The sequence below is a fragment of the Mesoplodon bidens genome (assembly GCF_964165515.1).
Source record: "Mesoplodon bidens genome assembly, chromosome: 3".
In the NCBI taxonomy this organism is placed as follows: Eukaryota; Metazoa; Chordata; class Mammalia; order Artiodactyla; family Ziphiidae; genus Mesoplodon; species Mesoplodon bidens.
The window spans coordinates 19,169,304-19,190,832 of record NC_138178.1 but is presented as its reverse complement, the minus strand read 5'-3'; the positions used below and the strand labels follow the sequence as shown (position 1 = coordinate 19,190,832).

Genomic DNA, 21,529 nt, shown 5'->3' with positions numbered 1-21,529 from the left:
AGGGAAGCCCTCCCAAGGCCTTTAAGACACGAATAGCCAAGCAGAAAAGGGCAGCAGAGCTGGGAAATGCCGTTCCACATGGCGAAACGGGAGTGTGGTGTCCTGTTGTCGAGAACTTTTGTGAGAGTGTAGGGAAGAGAAACAGACGCAGCTCTCGGAGCCCTTGACGCTGACCCACCAGCAGAGGCACCCGCCTTTCTGAGCAGCTGGGTCCTTGCTGCCGGCTCCACGGGGGTCTTCCATCGCCCCTAGGTCACTGCCTAACTGCGGGGGGGCGGGGCTCTGTGAAGCTTCGTCCTTTCAACATCTTGAATTCTTCAATGGGTCTTATTTGAATCGCATCCAGGGATGAAGGTGGATGGCCAGATCGGGATCTCCTCGGAGAGCTCCAATGTGTTCTCCCAGTTTAACAGTTACCATTTTTTGAACACCTACTGTGTGTCAGAGATGTGTAGTAGCTAGGGTTTTATATACATTATCTCCTGAAATCTTAACCTCTTCAAGGTAAGTAATGCCTACCCTGTACATTGTGCCATGACAAATGAAGAATCTGAGACCACCCTCCTGCCACCACCTCCACAACGAAGGGATTCCCAAAGGTCAAATGTCCGGTGAGGCCAGGAGTCAAGTCCATGCCTGACTGACTGAACTCAAGTCATCAACGTGGGCTTCTCTGGCCTTCATTATTAGGTTTAAATTGTTTTAACACCATGGGCTTCGATCCTGCCATCCACACCCTCTTCCCAAGCCCTGACCCAGCAGGGAGCAGAGGCATCTCTCCCTTGTAAATGTCCTCCACCACACCCACACCTACCCACACCCACCCACCCACCCACACACACACACACTCTCACTCTCTCTTTCTGTTTGTCTCTCCCTCCCCCTCCCTCTCTCTCTCCCGGCCTCCCACGCCCTCCAATGGGAACAAACCAGGGCTCCTTTAGGGCCTAGCCCCCAGCCCAAGTTCTGAACAGACAGGAACCTTCCCATGTTCTACTCAATTCCAACCCCACCTACTGCACACAGGTCAGCCTTGTAAGAGAAGAACTTGAGTTTCATCAGCCTTTCACGAGAAAGGCTGCAAGTAAAAAAATCCACCGAGCCAATTCACCCCTAGTTGTTTCTCCAACTAGAAGAAACATGGGCAAATCAATACTCAACAACCCCTCCCACGGTCTACAGCACTCAAGTCTCTCTTTGTGCACAAGGCCAGGCCTGCAGCCAAGGGCTCTCAACAAGCAGCTGCCCACCTGCTGAGTATTGGGGGACAAGTCCTGCTAACAGTCCTTCTGTTGCCAGCGCCCTCAGTCACACAAGGGGTGCCCCTGGCAGGTGACAAGAAATGGACACACTGTGCATGTAACCAGCAACTCTTACAGACAGCCTCAAAGCATTTCACTCTTATCATCCTTTAACCTTGTTACCAAGGGTGGTAGAGTTATCCCAACCCCAGTTTGCAGGTGCTAACCTTCATTTCCCCAGGTTTCAATGAATTGAGTCAGGCTAGAAATTCAGGACACAGCACAGTCATAGGACCCTGGGCCCCAAGATGCACCCTTCCACATTGCATCCTACTGACTTATTAAAGACAGGAGGTGAGAATCCCTGCAGGGGTAAGATGGCTGTTATTTGCATCTCAGCCCCCAGGTCTCCCCAGATGGGGTCCAGACAGTGGAGCAAGGCCACCTCAACCAGCCACAAGCCCGGGCTTGGTGAGAAGCATGTCTCTGGAGACCAAGGTCTCTGCCCAATTTCCCTCAGATGGATGAGTAGAAAGATGAGCAGTAGCAGCAGCATAAGTGAGGGACGGGCGGTCAGCATAAGCTCATGGACCTGCATAAATGAAAGGAAGTGGTGTTTCTGGAGCTGGTACTTGAGCATTCATTCTCCCATTCGCTGAGCAATTTCTGTGTGTTAAGCTACAAGGATGATGAAGACATGGTCCCTACCCTCAGAGTAGCAGGTATAATGGAGAAGCGTAGCATGAGGAGTGGCAGGGATGGGGAGCAGGGGTAGCCAAGAATTCTAAGTGAATTCCACCACATAAGGTTGAATTGTCAAGACAAGAATCCACAACCACAAAGAAATGTATGTTATAGAATTTATCTTTCTACATCTGATCCTAACCTGCTTCTAACTTACGGTCTTATGATGCAAGTAGATAAAAACAGATGCATGCACCTCTACACATGCCCTGTCCCATATGCAAAATAATGTAATTCTCGCTGAAAATCCAGTAAGACTAGCGGGGAGGGAGGGATGAATTGGCAGAGCACAAGGGAATCTCAGGGCAGTGAAACTACCCTATATGACACTCTAATGGTGCACACATGTCATTATGCATCTGTACAAACACATAGTATGTACAACACCAAGAGTGAACCTGAAGGTAAACCATGGACTCTGGGTGATTATGATGTATCAATGTAGGTTCGTCAATTGCAACAAATGTACCATCTGGAGAAGGATGTTCATAATGGGGAAGGCCATGCATGTGTTGAGGCAGCGGGTGTATGGGAAATCTTTCTATCATCCCCTCAACTTTGCTGTGAACCTGAGACTACTCTAAAAAATAAAGTATTTTACAAAAACTTTGATAAGACCACCACCAGATCATAATATAGATGGGTATTTAGTCCAGTCCAGCTGCTAAAACAAAGTACTATAGACTGGGTGACTTGCACATAACAGAAATTTACTTCTCACAGTTCTAGAGGCTAAGAAGTCCATCAAGACATTGGCAGATTCGGTGTCAGGTGAGTGCAGCTTCCTGGTCCATAAGCAGCCATCTTCTCGCTATGCCCTCACATGGAGGGACAGGGAGCTCAATGAGGTCTCTTCTATAAGGGCACTAATCCCATTCATAAGGCTCCACCCTCATGACCTAACCACCTCTCAGTCCCATCGCATTGGGGGTTAGGGTTTCAAGATATGAATGGGGGGAAGGGCACATAAACATTCAGTCTGTGGCAACAAGAGCCCTGGGCAGCCAGCCAGCCTACCCACCCTGAGCCCTCTCTCTGCTCAGAGCCTTCTCCATGGCAGCAACCAAAATGAGACATTATGCAGTATGCCAGGCATCTGAGCCTCCATGGCCACGCTCTAGGGTCCAAGATTTAAAGAGACGTCCATTTGGAAGCCCAGATTTCTCAGTCTGCAAGCTCTGCCTTCATACACCATCCTGAGATAGAAGTTCAGTGGGCCAAAATGCAAACCATTTGGGGATTTGCCAAATTACAGAGCTCCATTCAGCAGCTAGCCACTTCTTAATCTGTGCCACAGTCTTTGCATACATAGCTCGTTTAAATCTTAAAATAGCCCTGTGCAAAGAGATCATTATCCCAGTTTTACAGATAAAGCAGCAGAGACTCAGAGAGGTTGAACGTCTTACCCACAGTCACAGAATGAGTTTGGAGCAGTACCAGGATTCAGCCCCCAGGTCTCCCGGGTCAACACTCAAAATGGTATCCTCCACTTTTTAGTGTCCAGAGGAGAGTAAGCAGTGCCTTTGACATATTTCCTTGGTGCCCCTAAATGCCTGTAGATACCAGTGTTGATGAAGCCTTTCAAGGGAAAAGAGCAAACCTGCCACCCCTGCAGAGTTAGTAAGCTGATTGCAATGCTGACAATGACAGCATCTCAAGCTAATTTCCTTGGATAGGTCTCTCCAGAAAGCATTCAATTCCAGCCATGAGAGCAACATGTTTGCAACATGAATTGACTAAAGGGAGAAGAAATGCCCTTCACTTGAGGGTTTCAATTAATTAGTGTTTCTCGTAACAAAATCCAAGCTCTCATAGGGCCTTTCCAATAAGGCCTTGTAAGCGGTTTTCTAACCCTAGGAAAGACTTACTGCTGACTCCTTCAGACTTATTAATATTTCATCACTAACAGATACATATTAAGTTCCTATTGTTCATGAAAAGAATTGGATTTGAAAGAGAGGATTCCTTCTCATTAGTAGCTTATGACCTTATTACAGACAGATAAAAACTTACAAAAGACACGTCTGGGGACTTCCCTGGTGGTGCAGTGGTTAAGAATCTGCCTGCCAATGCAGGGGACATGGGTTCGAGCCCTGGTCTGGGAAGATCCCACATGCTGCGGAGCAACTAAGCCCGTGCGCCACAACTACTGAGCTTGCGCTCTAAAGCCCACGAGCCACAAATACTGAGCCCTCGTGCCACAACAACTGAAGCCCGCATGCCTAGAGCCTGTGCTGTGCAGCAAGAGAAGCCACCGCAATGAGAAGCCTGCGCACCACAAAGAAGAGTAGCCCCTGCTCACCACAACTAGAGAAAGCCCGCACACAGTAACACAGACCCAACGCAGCCAAAAAATAAACTAAATAAATAAATTAATAATAATAATAAAAAAGACACGTCTGGAATAAAGCAGGTTTCATCTTCCTTAGGAACAACTGGACAGAGGAATGAACTCAGGCCCAGGCTTGTTCATGGTTGGTGTCTGGATGGTATCAACTGTGTGATTTGAGTGACCCAATGTATCGTCTAGAAAAGAAAAGCTATTTTCCCACTCTTGCTTGAGTGCCCTGTTCCACTCACTTTTTTTTCAACTGAAGTATAGTTGATTTATAACATCATATTAGTTGCAGGTTTACAACATAGTGATTCAATATTTTTACAGAGTATACTCCATTTAAAGTTATTATAAAATATTGGCTATATACTCCATTTAAAGTTATTATAAAATATTGGCTATATTCCCTGTGCGGAACATTACATCCTTGTATCTTTTTATTTTATACGTCTTTATTGGAGTATACTTGCTTCACAATACCCTATTAGTTTCTGTTGTACAATAAAGTGAATCAGCCATATGCACACATAATCCCCATATCCCCTTCTTCTTGTGTCTCCCTCCCACCCTCCCTATCCCACCCCTCTAGGTTGCCGCAAAGCACCAAGCTGATCTCCCTGTGCTATGCTGCTTCTTCCCACTAGCTATGTATTTTACATTTGGTGGTGTATATATGTCAATGCTACTCTCACTTTGTCCCAGCTTACCCTTTCCCCCCACCCCGTGTCCTCAGTTCCATTCTCTATGTCTGTGTCTTTATTCCTGTCCTGCCACTAGGTTCATCAGTACCATTTTTTTTAAGATTCCATATATATGCATTAGCCTACAGTATTTGTTTTTCCTTTTCTGACTTATTTCACTCTGTATGACATACTCTAAGTCCATCCACCTCACCACAAATAACTCAATTTCGTTTCTTTTTATGGCTGAGTAATATTCCATTGTATATAGGTACCACATCTCCTTTATCCATTCATCTGTCAATGGACATTTAGGTTGCTTCCATGTCCTGGCGATTGTAAATAGTGCTGCAATGAACACTGTGGTATATGTCTCTTTTTGAATTATGGTTTTCTCAGGGTATATGCCCAGTAGTGGGATTGCTGGGTCATATGGTAGTTCTGTTTTTAGTTTTTTTAATATCTTTGTATCTTATTTTATACCTAGCAGTTTATACCTCTTAATCCCCTTCCACTATCATGTCCCTCCCCATTCCCCTTGACTCATTTTTTTTAAGAATTAAAGGATCTAAAGCTTTAAAATGTAAACGTTTACGGAAGGCAATAAATAATGCCACTAACCTCCCTTACCACTTTACCCTGAATTAGTCTATGAGATCAGCTTCAACTGTCTAGCAGAGCCTTGGGGTTACACAACACAGGCAGGCAAAGGACAGGTGGGGCAGAAGAGATCTCTGGGGTCTGGAGAATGGGACTCTAAGAAAGAGATAAGGTGGGAGCCATGGGCACCAGGCAGGCGGCCAATGGGGGTCTGCAGGGAGAACCCAGAGATGAAAACAAAAAGACAAACAGCACATAGAGACTAACCCTGGTCTCCAGATGCAACTATGACCATTTCCCAGAAAACTGAGAAACCAACCCTTCTCTCTGGCCACAGAATAAGGAAATGAAAAAAAGGGCCCTTTTCTCAAAGCAAACAAATAGAAATGATTTAGAAAGCACCTAGAGGGTTGCCACCTGACACTGTGCAAAAATGTCCTTCCTTTACTTTTTATGTATGTATGTATTTACGCACACATGCATTGGTTTATTATATTCCTTTGACCTGTATTTATGACCATTTTGCTTTACTACAAAGCTACGACACAGTCTACACACTTCTGGAACCCTACGCTAGCTTCTACTAATATTTTAATAGTTTTAGTGAAATCACAGTTACTGTATTTAAAATCAAAACAGCATCACTTGGCCACATGATAAGAGTTGTAGCTGTGGGGTGGGTCTTTGTTTTCCTATAAAATTCTTCCGCGATGTTGCATTAAGGGATTGACCAGGTGACTCTTCAGCTCCCTTCTAGCACTGACATTCTTCTCCTTGTGTCTGTGCAGAGTAAATGGACTGGCCTTGAGTGCACCCAGGGGACACCGATCCCCAGAACAGGCTGGCAGCATCTGGGTTTGCCTAGGCCCCCAGGGGAAGCATGGCTCTGCCAGGTGTCACAGCTGATTTAACTAAAAGAAAGATGAAAACCAGCCATGGGAACTGAAGCTTGACAGCATTCCCTGAGGGTCTGGTGAGTGAGAACCAGAGCAGTATGGAGGAGACTGGAGGAATCTCCTCTGGCCCAAGACTCCCAGGCAATGTTTGCTCTAACCACTGAGATCCATCCCCAGGAATGCCCCCAGCTGTGTGCAAAACCACAGTGCCTGCTGAGGAAGGTGAGAGCTGAAGCTGCTAGTCAACTCCTGGGATAGGATGATGCAGAAGCAAAGGGCCTACTGGGAGAAGGGGGTGTGGGGAAGAAAAAAGGATAAAGGCAAAGATACGTTTTCCCTTCCCAAGAGAGGTCTGCATGAGCTAGTATCTCCACAGGGAGAGCTCAGATGGTGGCAGATTTTTTGCTTCCAAGACAAGAAGGGGATAAATGATCATCCTGTCTTATTTAAGACCACAGCTTGATGGCCAGAGATCTCTCTTCCAAATCTCTCACGCTGCTTTGTAAAGGACAAGGACAGTCAACACATTCAGCCTCCGTGTCTACATGGGAACAATGAAACACTGAGCAAGAATTTAATGAAGAAAGCAACTGCAGTAGACTTTGGGAATAGACGTCAGAACGTCCATTTCCTAGCCTGCAAGACTCTCGGAATGCTTTATTTCCTTTCCTCCTAGTACCAGAACACATTTCCATAGCAACTCCCAGAGAACTGGGTGCCTTGTGGGGCCAGACGGAGGTTGGCTTAAAGGTCCTCTTCTTTGGGGGCATAGAAGACCCCTAACAAGAACCAGATCCCTTGTTGGATCCTCCCCTTTCAATTTCAGGATATATGTGCTGAGGTACTCTGGAATGATTTGGGGATTAAAGGGTGGACATTATGCAAGAAAAGAAATTAAAAATTAATGAAGAAATGAGGTCACTCAGTGAAGCCTCTTCAACAAACCAGGATGAGAACCTTCTCCTGCTCACTTCTGACTTTTTGGCGAAGATGCATAACTGCCGTCTGTGAGGCGGTCCACAGGATGAGAGTATGGATTATTCACAAAGCTCTGAGTTTAGTTACCAAGTTCCATACCACTATGACCTACTCTTATCCATTTTGCAGATGGAGAAACTGAGTCATGGTGAGATCACATGGTTATTAATGAGTTAAAAATGAGCACTGGCCTAGCATGGATCCAAATCTACAGCTTGGCAGCTCTATTCACAACAGTCAAGACATGGAAACAACCTAAATGTCCATCAACAGATGAATGGATAAAGATGATGTGGTGTATATATACAATGGAATATTACTCAGCCATAAAAAAGAATGAAATAATGCCATTTACCTAAACATGCATGGACCAAGAGATTATCATACTAAGTGAAGTAAGTCAGAAAGAGAAAGACAAATACCATATGATATCACTTATATGTGGAATCTAAAATATGACACAAATGGGGGATTCCCTGGCAATCCAGTGGTTAGGACTCCGCACGCTCACTGCCGAGGGCCCAGGTTCAATCCCTGGCCAGGGAACTAAGGTCCCACAGGCCACGCAGCATGGCCAAAAAATAATAATAAAAAAATAAAATAAAAAATAAAGTATGACACAGATGAACTTATCTATGAAACAGAAACAGACCCACAGACATAGAGAACAGACTTGTGGTTGCCAAGGGGTGGGGTGGAGAGATGGATTGGGAGTTTGGGGTTAGCAGATGCCAACTATTATGCATAGAATGGATAAACAACAAGGTCCTACTGTACAGCACAGGGAACAACATTCAATATCCTGGGATCAACCATAATAGAAAAGAATAAGAAAAAGAATGTATATATATATATATGCATAACTGAATCACTTTACTGTACAGGAGAAATTAACACAACACTGTAAATCAGCTATACTTCAATAAAATTTTTAAAAAATCTACAGCTATGGTCACATACTACAACACGGATGAACCTTGAGGACACTATGCTAAGTGAAACAAGGCAGTCACAGAACGACAAATAATGCATGATTCCACTCATTTAAGGTATCTAAAGTAGTCAATCTCACAGAAGCAAAAAGCAGAATGGTAGTTGCCAGCAGCAGGGATATGTGGGGAATGGGGAGTTACTATTCAATGGGTCTAGAGTTTCAGTTTCTGCAAAATGAAAAAGTCTTAGAAATCTGCTTACAACATGTGTATAGTTAATATTTGCACTGTACACCTAATGGTTGAGGGTAGATTCCATGTTATGTGTTTTTTTAATCACAATTTAAAAGATCTATAGCTATGAGCAGCTTAACAGCTGTGTCTCATCCATCTTAGTGCTGCTGCAAAGAAGAGTTTGAAGACATATATACTATAAAGGAAAATGTCTACAGCCATAGCTCTAGTAAGAGGAAATGACAAACATGGGCAAAAGATATGAATAGACATTTCACCAAAGAGGCCATACAGATGGTAAACCTGCAGATGAAAAGATGACCAACATTGGCAGTTATTAGGGAAATAGAAATTTAAACCACAGTGACAAGACAGACCACAAAATGGGAGAAAATATTTGCAAATCATATACCTAATAAGGGTCTAGTATCTAAAATATATAAGGAACTGTTACAACTCAACAATAAAAAGACAACCCAATTGAAAACTGGGCAAAAGTTTGAATAGACATTTCTCCAGAGAAGCTATGTAAATGGCCAATAAACACATGAGAAGATGCTCAAATCATAACTCGTCAGGGAAATGAAAAATCAAAACCACAATGAAAGACCACTTCACTTCCAGCAGGATGGCTAGAATCAATAAGGCAGATAATAACAAGTGTTGACAAAGATGTAGAGAAACTGGAACCCTCATACACTGAAGGTGAGAAGGTAAAATGGCGCAGCTGCTTTGGAAATCAGTTTGGCAGTTCCTCAAAAGGCTAAACATAGAATTACCATATGACCCAGTAATTCAACTCTTAGGAAAATACCCAAAAGAAAACACATATACATACATACAAAAACTTGTACAAAAACGTTGTTAGAAATATTATTCATAACAGGCAAAAGTGGAAACAACCCAAATGTCCATCAACTTATGGATAAACAAAATGTGGTAATCATACGATAGAATATTATTCAGCCATACAAAGGAATGAAGTGCTGACTCATATTACAACATGGATGAACCCGTGAAACATTATGCTTAGTGAAAGAAGCCAGTCGCAAAGGGCCACATATTGTAAGATTTCATTTCTATGGGCAAATCCATAGAGACAGAGGATAGTGGTTGCCGGGGGCTGGGAAGAGGGCTGAATTGGGAGTGACTGGTAATGGGTACCAGTCACTCTTTTTGGAGGGATGAAAATGCTTTGGAAATACAGATAATGATGATAGTTGCACCAACCTGAGAATATACTAAAAACCACTGAATTATGTACTTTAAAAGGGTGAGTTACATCTAAAAAAAAAAATTTAAACACAATGAGAACTCCTATCAGAATGGATAAAATAAAAAATAGTGATAATGGCAAACAGCAATGATGCAAAAAACTGGATCACTCAGACATTGTTGGTGGGAATGTAAATGATTCAGCCACTTTGGAAAACAGTTTGCCAGTTTCCTTTAAAATGACAAATGGACTCATCAGATGACCCAGCATATGACACTCTTGGCCATTTACTGTAGAGAAATGAAAACTTTTTTTTTTAAGTGGCATACCCTTTTTTTTTTTAATTTATTTATTTTTGGCTGCACTGGGTCTTCGTTGCTGCACACGGGCTTTCTCTAGTTGAGGCAAGCAGGGGTTACTCTTCCTTGCGGTGCTTGGGCTTCTCGTTGCAGTGGCTTCTTTTGCTGTGGAGCACGGGCTCTAGGTGCAAGGGCTTCAGTAGTTGCGGCACGCGGGCTCAGTAGTTGTAGCTCACGGGCTCTAGAGCACAAGCTCAGTAGTTGTGGAGCATGGGCCTAGTGGCTCCGCGGCATGTGGGATCCTCCTGGACCAGGGCTCGAACCTGTGTCCCCTGCATTGGCAGGCGGATTCTTAACCACTGTGTCACCAGGGAAGTCACCTTTTTTTTTTTTAATTTATTTTTGGCTGCACTGAGCCTTTGTTACTGTGTGCAGACTTTTCACTGCGGTGGCTTCTCTTGTTCTGGAGCACGGGCTCTAGGTGCACAGGCTTCAGTAGTTGTGGTGCACGGGCTTAGTTGCTCTGTGGCATGTGGGATCTTCCCGGACCGGGGCTTGAACTCGTGCCCCCTGCACTGGCAGGCGGATTCTTAACCACTGCGCCACCAGGGAAGTCCAAGAAATGACAACTTCTGTCCACTCAAAAACCTATGCATGGGGCTTCCCTGGTGGCGCAGTGGTTGAGAGTCCACCTGCCAATGCAGGGGACACGGATTTGTGCCCGGTCTGGGAAGATCCCACATGCCGCGGAGCGGCTGGGCCCATGAGCCATGGCCGCTGAGCCTGCGCGTCCGGAGCCTGTGCTCCGCAATGGGAGAGGCCACAACAGTGAGAGGCCAGCGTGCTGCAAAAAACAAACCAACAAACAAAAAAACCTATGCATGAATGTTCAGAGCAGTTTTTTTCATTATAGCTGATAACTCAAAACCAACCAATGTCCTTCAGTGAGTGAATAGTTAACCAAATGATGGTCCACCATACCATGGAGTATTACTCAGCAATAAAAAGAAAAACAACTTTGGATGAACCTCAGGGAAGTTATGCTGAGAGAAAGAAGATAATCTCAGAAAGTTCCTTAAACTGTATGGTTCTACTGATATAACACTTGAAATAACAAAATTCTGGAGATAGAGAACAGATGAGTGGTTGCCAGGGTTTGGGAATGGACAATGGAGAAGTTGTAGCTATAAGGAGTACCACAAGGGAGCCCGAGGTGATGGGACGGTTCTGTATCTTGACTGTGTTGATAGCAACAGGAAGCTACACACACACAAACAAGTGCATTATGTATAACTGGTGACTCAGCTCTGTGCATTTTACCAGTGTCATTACCCGGTTTTGCTATTGCACTAGTTATACAACATGTTCAATCGGGAAGAATGGGTGAGGGGTACCAAAGACTTCTCTCCATTTCTTTGCAACAGCCAGTGACTCTATATTTATTCCAAAATAAGAAGTTTGTGGGGTTTTTAAAGTAACTACATGGGGTATTAGTCAATGCTTAAAAGTAATGACTGTGTTTCAATAAAGCTCAGAATTGAAGGCAGAAGTCAAGAAGAAATGACAGCCTGCACAGTACAGCCACAAACTATCACCTGTACGACACGTCAGAGGAATCCTCCTTTTAGTGTGAACTGCATATACCTGATAACAAGTCAAGAACTTCCGGTGTAGACACACTAACTTGTGTGTCCTCACTTGTCCTCTAATCCCCCGCATGCAGCTCTGCTATCCTCATCTACCCTCATCCTCATCTCTGGGCTTCCATTCATGCTCTTTCCTGTCTGACTTCATCTTCTCTCCACTTATCCAAATGCTTCCCACTGGGTCATAAGGCCCTGCAGCAGTATCCATCTTTCCACATGGGTTAACTGTATCTCTCTAAGTAGATGCTTGAGTTCAGACACCAGCTCATCTTCCTCTACCACATCCTCCATAATACATCACACAATGCTGAGAATGTAGGGAGTATCAAAGATTTCTGTTGATGGAATAAAGGCCTGCCTGCATCAAGATCTTTTATTCTCACTCTTGTGAGCTAGGTGATGGAGAACGGGTACACACAGGGGCATGAAAGCCAAGACAACGTTTCACACGTAATCGCAACTGTGTACTTTTTTTTTTTTTTTTTTTTTTGCAGTACGCGGACCTCTCACTGTTGTGGCCTCTCCCGTTGCGGAGCACAGGCTCCGGACGCGCAGGCTCAGAGGCCATGGCTCACGGGCCCAGCCGCTCCGTGGCATGTGGGATCCTTCCGGACGGGGGCACGAACCCATGTCCCCTGCATCGGCAGGCGGACTCTCAACCACTGCGCCACCAGGGAAGCCCGCAACTGTGTACTTTTAAAATCATCATCTCAGTTGCTTTTTATTACAGGGCTATGAATGATGCATAGGAGGTATAATCTGATCCATCTTACGGATAAGGAAACTTAGTTCAGAGTGGCTAAGTGATATACAAAATCACAATTGGTACTGAGTCAGGGTTAGAAACCAAGACTCATCCTAAAACCTTAACGAGATGCAAATTGCCACTTTAAACTTGGTTTTTAAAAGAGCAAATTATTGCTCTCTTCCCTTCTGCGGCCATTGCTGAAGCACCAGCGGCCAAAATGAAATGCAATCCCTTTGTGACTTCTGACCCAAGTGAGAACCGGAAAAGGCATTTCACTGCGCCTTCCCACATTCGCAGGAAGATCATGCCTTCCCCTGTTTTTAAAGAGCTGAGACAGAAGTACAATGTCCGATCCATGCCCATCCGAAAGGACGATGAAGTTCACGTTGTACAAGGGCGCTACAGAGGGCAGCAAACTGGCAAAGCAGTCCAGGTTTACAGGAAGAAATATGTCATCTACGCTGAATGAGCGCAGCGGGAGAAGGCTAATAGCACGACTGTCTATGTGGGCGTTCACTCCAGCACGGTGGTTATCACCAGACTAAAACTGGACAAAGACTGCAAGGAGATCCTCAAACGTAAAGCCAAATCTCACCAGGTAGGAAAGGAAAAGGGCAAATATAAGGAAGAAACAATTGAGAAGATGCAGGAATAAAGTAATCTTGAATACAACTTTCATTAAAAACTGTTAAAAATGAAAAAAAGGGCACATTATTAGTAAATTAAGATGCAAATGTTCCCAAGATGAAGTGTAACTTTTGCAACCCAAAATATGGTACTTAGCCAACACCTTGGGGTGGCTGAGGCCCTATATGAAGAGGAAAAAGGAGAAGGCTTAAAAAGTGGGGATAGAAGAACAGACTGTGATCAGGGAACAATTGGAGGAACACAGGAAAAGCCCCACTTCCAAACATATCCTGAATCCAGCCATTCCTCTCCAGCACCACTGCTGTCCCCTAGACCCTGCCTCCATCACTCACAGCACATCACTCCACTCAACAGCTCCCCGAAGCATAAAGGTCTAAACTTGACCTTGCTTAGAAAAGCTCTAAATGGTCCAGGTCCTGCTCACCTCTCTAAACTCATCTCATTCCATTCATCCCCACCGACAATGCTCCCTTCACACCTTTCCAGCCCTCAAGCATGCCTAGCAGGGTCTTGCACAGCGGCACTGGCTTCTTCTCCTGCCTGGAATGCTTTGCCACCTGACCTTTGTACAGCTTGCCCTGTCATTCAGACTTCAGTGTAGGTGTCACCCCCTCAGCCTAAAGTAGTTGCTAATTCCTCTTTGTCATTTACCACCCTCTTTTAATTCTTTGCCAAACATCATTAGCTGACATGTTTCTTATTGACTGATTATTGATTGATGTATTGATTGTCTCTCCCTCATCCCACACAGTGTAAGCTCTAGGAGGGCAGGGAACTCTCTTCTCTTTTTTTTCTTTTGTATTCCCAGTGCCTGACATACAGCAGGTATTCAATAAATATGTGTACAGTGAAGGTCTGAATAAATGAATGAATGAAAAAGACCACCACCCTAACTCCCTCACAGTTCTGGTTCTACCTGGCCAATGAGTGACCTATTAGTGGCAACCTAGAAGTTACTAACATTCAACTAGAGGATAAGTAAATAGCATGACCCTTGATATCACAAAAAGTACTTTGAAAACAGTAAACTGCTGACCCCTGAACGACACGGGGGTTGATCCACGTAGAACATAGTTGGCCCTCCGCATCCCCAGACTCAACTAACCATGGACCGCGTAGGACTGTATTTACTACTAAAGAATATCTGCATATAAATGGACCCGTGCAGTGCAAACCTGTGTCGTTCAAGGGTCAACTGTATTACAGATCATCTTACAAGGACCAGATCAAGCCCCCTCTCTTCTCTGAAATCTTCCTGGGATACTCAAGGCCCCACTGATCCCCCTTTCTCTGACTTCCTAAAGCTTTTACTGCCTACACCACTCATGTGATACTTTACAACCTTCTTCTGTATTTTGGTACCCATGCCTACCATGTGAGGGAACCATGCTAGGTCCTGGGAATAAAACAACCAGTAAAAAGGAGTTTATATCCCGGATGGGGGACATGAATAGTAAACCAGTATTTTCATAAACCATTGTATTTGTGATAAGTGTCACACACACAAAAAGGTGTGCACTAACAGCATAATCAAAGGACAAAACCAGACCAGCTGCATAAAGGAAGGATAGCAAATAAGAAGGGGGTCAGGGAAGTAACAGTCTATGAGAAGAAAACCTCTCAGCTTTGGAAGGCAGGAGACCAGGGAGCAGGCAGGATGGAGAACATAAATAGCATGAACTTGAAGCTGGGAGACCCTGATCTCACTTCCGGCTCCATCACTGTCCACCCACATTCCTCAGTTTGTCCAAGTTTCAATTGACTCAACTGTGATAACAACAGAATCATGTTCAGTGTTTACAGAACCCTCAGAGAAATAAAATATAACCCCTTCATCTTCCACAGATGAAATTATTTAATTTCAATGAACAAGATACCTATTGAGCATATATTAATTACGTGTTAAGCATAAAGATCCATCAAAGTAAATGGATTTGCCCAAGATTAACATTAGTTAGTGGGCACAGACCATATTAGAATCCACATCTGCTGAAGCCCAGGCCCTGAATTCTTCTCATAGGTATCCATTACCCTCCACAATCTGGTCTATACAACTCCCACTACTCTCACTGCTAGAAGCCCATTCCAAGCTGAAATGCTGAAACCATTCCAAGCTCCATGTTGACTCCAGGCCTTCTGAAATTCTGGGCCCCTTTGTGAGGTCACACATCCCCCTTTCCCAGCTCAGAATGTGAAATGTCCCCCATCCACACTCAGCTCAGGTAACACCTCCTAGATTGCCATTCACCTAGCTGGTCTAGAGTAGTGGTTCTCAAAGTCTGCAGATTCCTGGGGGATCCAGAGATCCTTTCAGGGGAGCCCATGAAATCAAAACTATTTTCAGAACAATACTAAGATGTCTTGTTCACTGTGCTGACATTTGCACTGTTGGTGCAAAAGCAAAGGTGAGTAAAACTGCTGGCACCTAGTGCAAATCAAGGCAGCAGACCAAATGACACTAATAGGCATTATATTTTTCAGTGCCTTGTGTGGGCAGAAAAGAAAAAGGCAGTTTAAGAATGTCCTTGATGATGGGACTTCCCTGGCGGTCCAGTGGTTAAGACTTCGCCTTTCAGTGCAGGGGAAGATTTGATCCCTGGTCACAGAGCCAATATCCCACATGCCTCAGGGCCAAAAAACCAAAACATAAAACAGAAGCAATATTGTAACAAATGCAATAAAGACTTTAAAAATGGTCCACATCGGGCTTCCCTGGTGGCACAGTGGTTGAGAGTCCGCCTGCCAATGCAGGGGACACGGGTTCGTGCCCCAGTCCGGGAAGATCCCACATGCCACAGAGAAGCTGGGCCCATGAGCCATGGCTGCTGAGCCTGCGTGTCCAGAGCCTGTGCTCCGCAACTAGAGAGGCCACAACACTGAGAGGCCCGCATACTGCAAAAAAAAAAAAAAAAAAAAAAGGTCCACATCAGAAAGTCTTAAAACAAACAAACAAACAAAAAAACTTCCACTAGAGCTACTACTACTACTAGAGCTAATCAATGAATTTGGTAAAGTTATAAATAATTACATAATTAATGCACAAAAATCTCTTGCATTCCTATACACTAATGATGAAAGATCTGAAAGAGAAATTAAGGAAAGACTCCCATTTATCACTGCAACAAAAGGAATAAAATACCTAGGAATAAACCTACCTAAGGAGATGAAAGACTTGTATGCAGAAAACTATAAGACACTGATGAAAGAAATTAAAGATGATACAAATAGATGGAGAGATATACCATGTTCTTGAATTGGAAGAATCAACACTGTGAAAATGACTATACTACCCAAAGCAATCTACAGATTCAGTGCAATCTCTATCAAACTACCAATGGCATTTTTCACAGAACTAGAACAAAAAGACTGCACAATTTGTATGGAAATACAAAAGACCCCGAATAGCCAAAGCAATCTTAAGAAAAACAGAGCTGGAGGAATCAGGTTCCCTGACTTCAGACTATACTACAAAGCTACAGTAATCAAGACAGTATGGTATTGGCACAAAAACAGAAATATAGATCAATGGAAGAGGATAGAAAGCCCAGAGATAAACCCACACACATATGGTCACCTTATCTTTGATAAAGGAGGCAAGAATATACAATGGAGAAAAGACAGCCCCTTCAATAAGTGGTGCTGGGAAAACTGGACAGCTACATGTAAAAGAATGAAATTAGAACACTCCCTAACACCATACACAAAAGTAAACTCAAAATGGATTCAAGACCTAAATGTAAGGCCAGACACTCTAAAACTCTTAGAGGAAAACATAGGCAGAACACTCTGACATAAATCACAGCAAGACCCTTTTTGACTCACCTCTTAGAGAAATGGAAATAAAAAGACAAACAAATGGGACCTAATGAAACTTAAAAGCTTTTCCACAGCAAAGGAAACCATAAACAAGACAAAAAGACAACCCTCGGAATGGGAGAAAATATTTGCAAACGAAGCAACTGACAAAGGATTAATCTCCAAAATATACAAGCAGCTCATGCAGCTCAATATAAAAAAAACAAACAATCCAAAAATGGGCAGAAGGCCTAAATAGACATTTCTCCAAAGAAGATATACAGATTGCCAACAAACACATGAAAGGATGTTCAACATCACTAATCATTAGAGAAATGCAAACCAAAACTCCAATGATGTATCACCTCACACTGGTCAGAATGGCCATCATCAAAAAACCTACAATCAATAAATGCTGGAGAGAGTGTGGAGAAAAGGGAACCTTTTTGCACTGTTGGTGGGAATGTAGACTGATACAGCCACTATGGAGAACAGTATGGAGGTTCCTCAAAAAACTAAAAATGGAACTACCATACAACCCAGCAATCCCACTACTGGGCATATACCCTGAAAAAACCATAATTCAAAAAGAGTCATGTACTACAATGTTCACTGCAGCTCTATTTACAGTAGCCAAGACATGGAAACAACCTAAGTGTCCATCAACAGATGAATGGATAAAGAAGATGTGGCACATATATACAATGGAATATTACTCAGCCGTAAAAGGAAATGAAATTGAGTTATTTGTAGTGAGGTGGATGGACCTAGAGACTGTCATACAGAGTGAAGCAAGTCAGAAAGAGAAAAACAAATAACCTATGCTAACACATATATATGGAATCTAAAAAAAAAAAAGTTTCTGAAGAACCTAGGGGCAGGACAGGAATAAGGACGCAGGCATAGAGAATGGACCTGAGGATACAGGGTGGGGAAGGGTAAGCTGGGATGCAGTGAGAGAGTGGCATGGACATATATACACTACCAAATGTAAAACAGATAGCTAGTGGGAAGCAGCCGCGTAGCACCAGGAGATCAGCTCTGTGCTTTGTGTCCACCTAGAGGGGTGGGATAGGGAGGGTATGAGGGAGACGCAAGAGGGAGGAGATATGGGGATGTATGTATATGTATAGCTGATTCACTTTGTTATACAGCAGAAACTAACACACCATTGTAAAGCAATTATACTCCAATAAAGATGTTTAAAAAAAGACAAAGTAATCAAAACCTATCCATACAAAATAAAACATAGCACAAAACATTGAAGATAGTAAGAGAGAAAAACATGGGAAAATGAACTATAAGACAAACAAAAAACAGTTAACAAAATGCCAATAGTAAATCCTTATCAATAATCACTTTAAATGTAAATGGACTAAACTCCCAAATAAGAAGATATGTGATAGGCGAATACATACAAAAATTAAGATATAATTGTATTGGGACTTCCCTGGTGGCGCAGTGGTTGAGAATCCGCCTGCCAACTCAGGGGACACGGGTTCAAGCCCTGTTCCAGGAAGATCCCAATGCCGCAGAGCAACTAAGCCCGTGTGCCACAACTACTGAGCCTGCGCTCTAGCTCCCGCAAGCCACAACTATCGAGCCCTCGGACCACAACTACTGAAGCCCATGCGCCTAGATCCCATGCTCTGCAACAAGAGAAGCCACTGCAATGAGAAGCCTGCGCACCTCAAGGAAGAGTAGCCCCCACTTGCTGCAACTAGAGAAAGCCTGTGTGCAGCAACGAAGACCCAACACAGCCAAAAATAAATAAATAAATAAAATTTATTTTAAAAAAAGATACAATTGTATTGTATCTAGAAGAAACTCACTTTAGATTCAAAGGCACATTGACTGAAGGTGAAGGAATGGAAAAGGATATTCCATGTGAAAGATAACCAAAAGAAAGTAGGAGTGACTATTCTAATATCAGACAAAGTAGGTTTTAAAAACTGTCTCTAGAGATAAAGGTCAGTACATAATCATAAAGTGGTCAGTTCAATAGGAAGATATAATAATTGTAAATATATATGCACTCAATGTGAGAACACCTAAGTATATAAAATATTGACAAATCCAAAGGAGAAAGTGATAGAATACAATAATAGTAGGAGACTTCAGTATCCCACTTTCATAATGGAGGTAACACTTAGATGCAGAATCAATTAAGAGTGGACTTGAACAACAGTATAGACCAAAAGGACCTAACAGACATATAGAAAACTTTTCACCCAACAGCAGGAGAGGACACATTCTTTTCAAGCACACATAGATATTGTCCAGGATATATCACATGTTATACCACATGTTAAGTAACAAACAAGTCTTAACAAATTTAAAAAGATTAAAAGTATACCAAGAATCTTTTCTGAACACAATGGAATAATCAATAATCGAAGGAAAAGAGGGAAATTCACAAATACACCGAAATTAAACAACACACACTTGAATAGCCAATGGATCAAAAGGGAATTTTTTAAAATCTTGAAACAAATGAAAACACAACATACCCAAACTTATGGGATGCAGTAAAAGCAGTACTAAGAGAAAAGTTTATAGTGATAAATGCCTATATTATAAAAGAAAATCTCCAATAAAGAACCTAAATTTACACCTCAAGGAACTACAGAAGAACTAAACCCAAAGTTATCAGAGGAAGAAAATAATAAAGAACAGAGAAGAAATAAATCAAATAGAGACTAGAAAATAACAGAAAAGAACTAAAAGTTGATTTTTTGAAAGAAATAAACAAAATCAATAAACCCTTACCTAAACTAAGAAGGAAAGAGAGCAGACTGCAATAAATACAGAAATGAAAGCAACATTACAATAGATACCTCAGAAGTAAGAATGATCATTAGGGACTATTTATGAACAATTATGTGAACAAATTGGAAAACCTAGAAGAAATAAATTCTGAGAAACATACAACCTGTCAATACTGAAACAAGAAGAAACAGAAAAACTAAACATACCAGTAACAAATAAGGAGATTCAAACAGTAATAAAAAGACTCCCCAAAGCAAAAAGCCTAGGACCAAATGGATTCAAAGCTGAATTCTACCAACATTTAAAGAAGAATTAACACCAATCCTTCTTCAACTCGTCCAAAACATAGGAGAGAGAACACTTCCAAACTCATTTCATGACAGCAGCCTCACCTAATATCACAGCTAGACAAAGACACTGCAAGAATAGAGAACTACTGACCAATATCTCTGATGCACAGAGATGCAAAAGGCTTCAAAAAAATACTAGCACACTGAATTCAACAAGGTATCAAAAAGATTATACTCCACGACCAAATGATATTTATCCCTGGGATGGAAGGTTGGTTTAACATATGCAAATCAAGGTAATACAGCACATTAACAAAATGAACAATTTGAAACACATGATCATCTCAGTATGCAGAAAAAGCACTTGGCAAAGTTCAACACCCATTCATGACAAAAACTCTCAATATAAAAGTATAAAAGAAAAGTATAAAAGAAATTTCCTCAACACAAGAAAGGCCATTTATGAAAAGCCCACAGCTAACATCATAATCAATGGGGAAAATGGAAAGCTTTTCCTACTCTTGCCAAGTACTAGCAAGAAAAGACATAAAAGGCATCTAAATTGGAACAAAGGAAATAAAATTATCTCTGTTTGCAGATGTCATGATTCTATATGTAGAAAACCCTGAAGACTCCACACACACAAAAATTAGAATATATGAATCCAGTAAAGTTGCAGGATACAAAATCAACATATGCCAAAAATAGCAGTTGTATTTCTTTACACCAACAACAATCTATCTGAAAAGTAAACGAGGAAAACAATCCTATATATGATAGCACCAAAAAGGACAAAATACCTAGGAATAAATTTAACCAAAGAAGTGAAAGATCTATGCACTGAAAACTTTGTAAGATTGATGAGAGAAAGACAAAAAATCAGTAGAGAGATATCCCATATTCATGGATTGGAAGAATTAATATTGCTAAAATGCCCATATTACCCAAACTGATGTAGAGATTCAAAGCCATCATTATCAAAATGTCAATGGCATTTTTCACAGAAATGGAAAAAACAATTCTAAAATTTGTGTAGAACTACTAAAGATCTTGAATAGTCAAAGCCATCTTGAAAAAAGAACAAAGCTGGAGGCATCATGGTTGCTGATTTCAAATCATATTACAAAGCTATAGTAATTAAAACAGCATGATACAGGCATAAAAACAGACCAGTGGAATAGAATTGAGAGCCCAGAAATAAATCCACACATGTACAGTCAACTAGTCTTCAGTAAAGATGCCAAGGACACACAAGGGGGAAGAATAGTTTCTTTAATACATTGTGGGGCTTCCCTGGTGGTGCAGTGGTTAAGAATCTGCCTGCCAATGCAGGAGACATGGGTTCAAGCCCTGGTTCAGGAAGATTCCATGCGCTGCGGAGCAACTAAGCCCGTGCACTGAGCCTGCGCTCTAGAGCCTGCAAGACACAACTACTGAGCCCGCGCACCACAACTACTGAAGCCCACGTGCCTAGAGCC

The 21,529-nt window shown here is 42.5% G+C and overlaps 1 protein-coding gene and 1 pseudogene across 2 annotated transcripts in view; one reads left to right on the top strand and one right to left on the bottom strand.

Annotated features, from left to right (window-relative positions):
* CCDC3 (coiled-coil domain containing 3) overlaps positions 1 to 21,529 on the bottom strand; it is a 99,702-nt gene that overhangs the window by 64,740 nt on the left and 13,433 nt on the right. The gene's annotated exons all lie outside the window — the stretch shown is intronic.
* LOC308614785 (large ribosomal subunit protein uL24-like) lies at positions 12,731 to 13,204 on the top strand (annotated as a pseudogene). The gene has a single exon. The product of its transcript is annotated as a large ribosomal subunit protein uL24-like (transcript).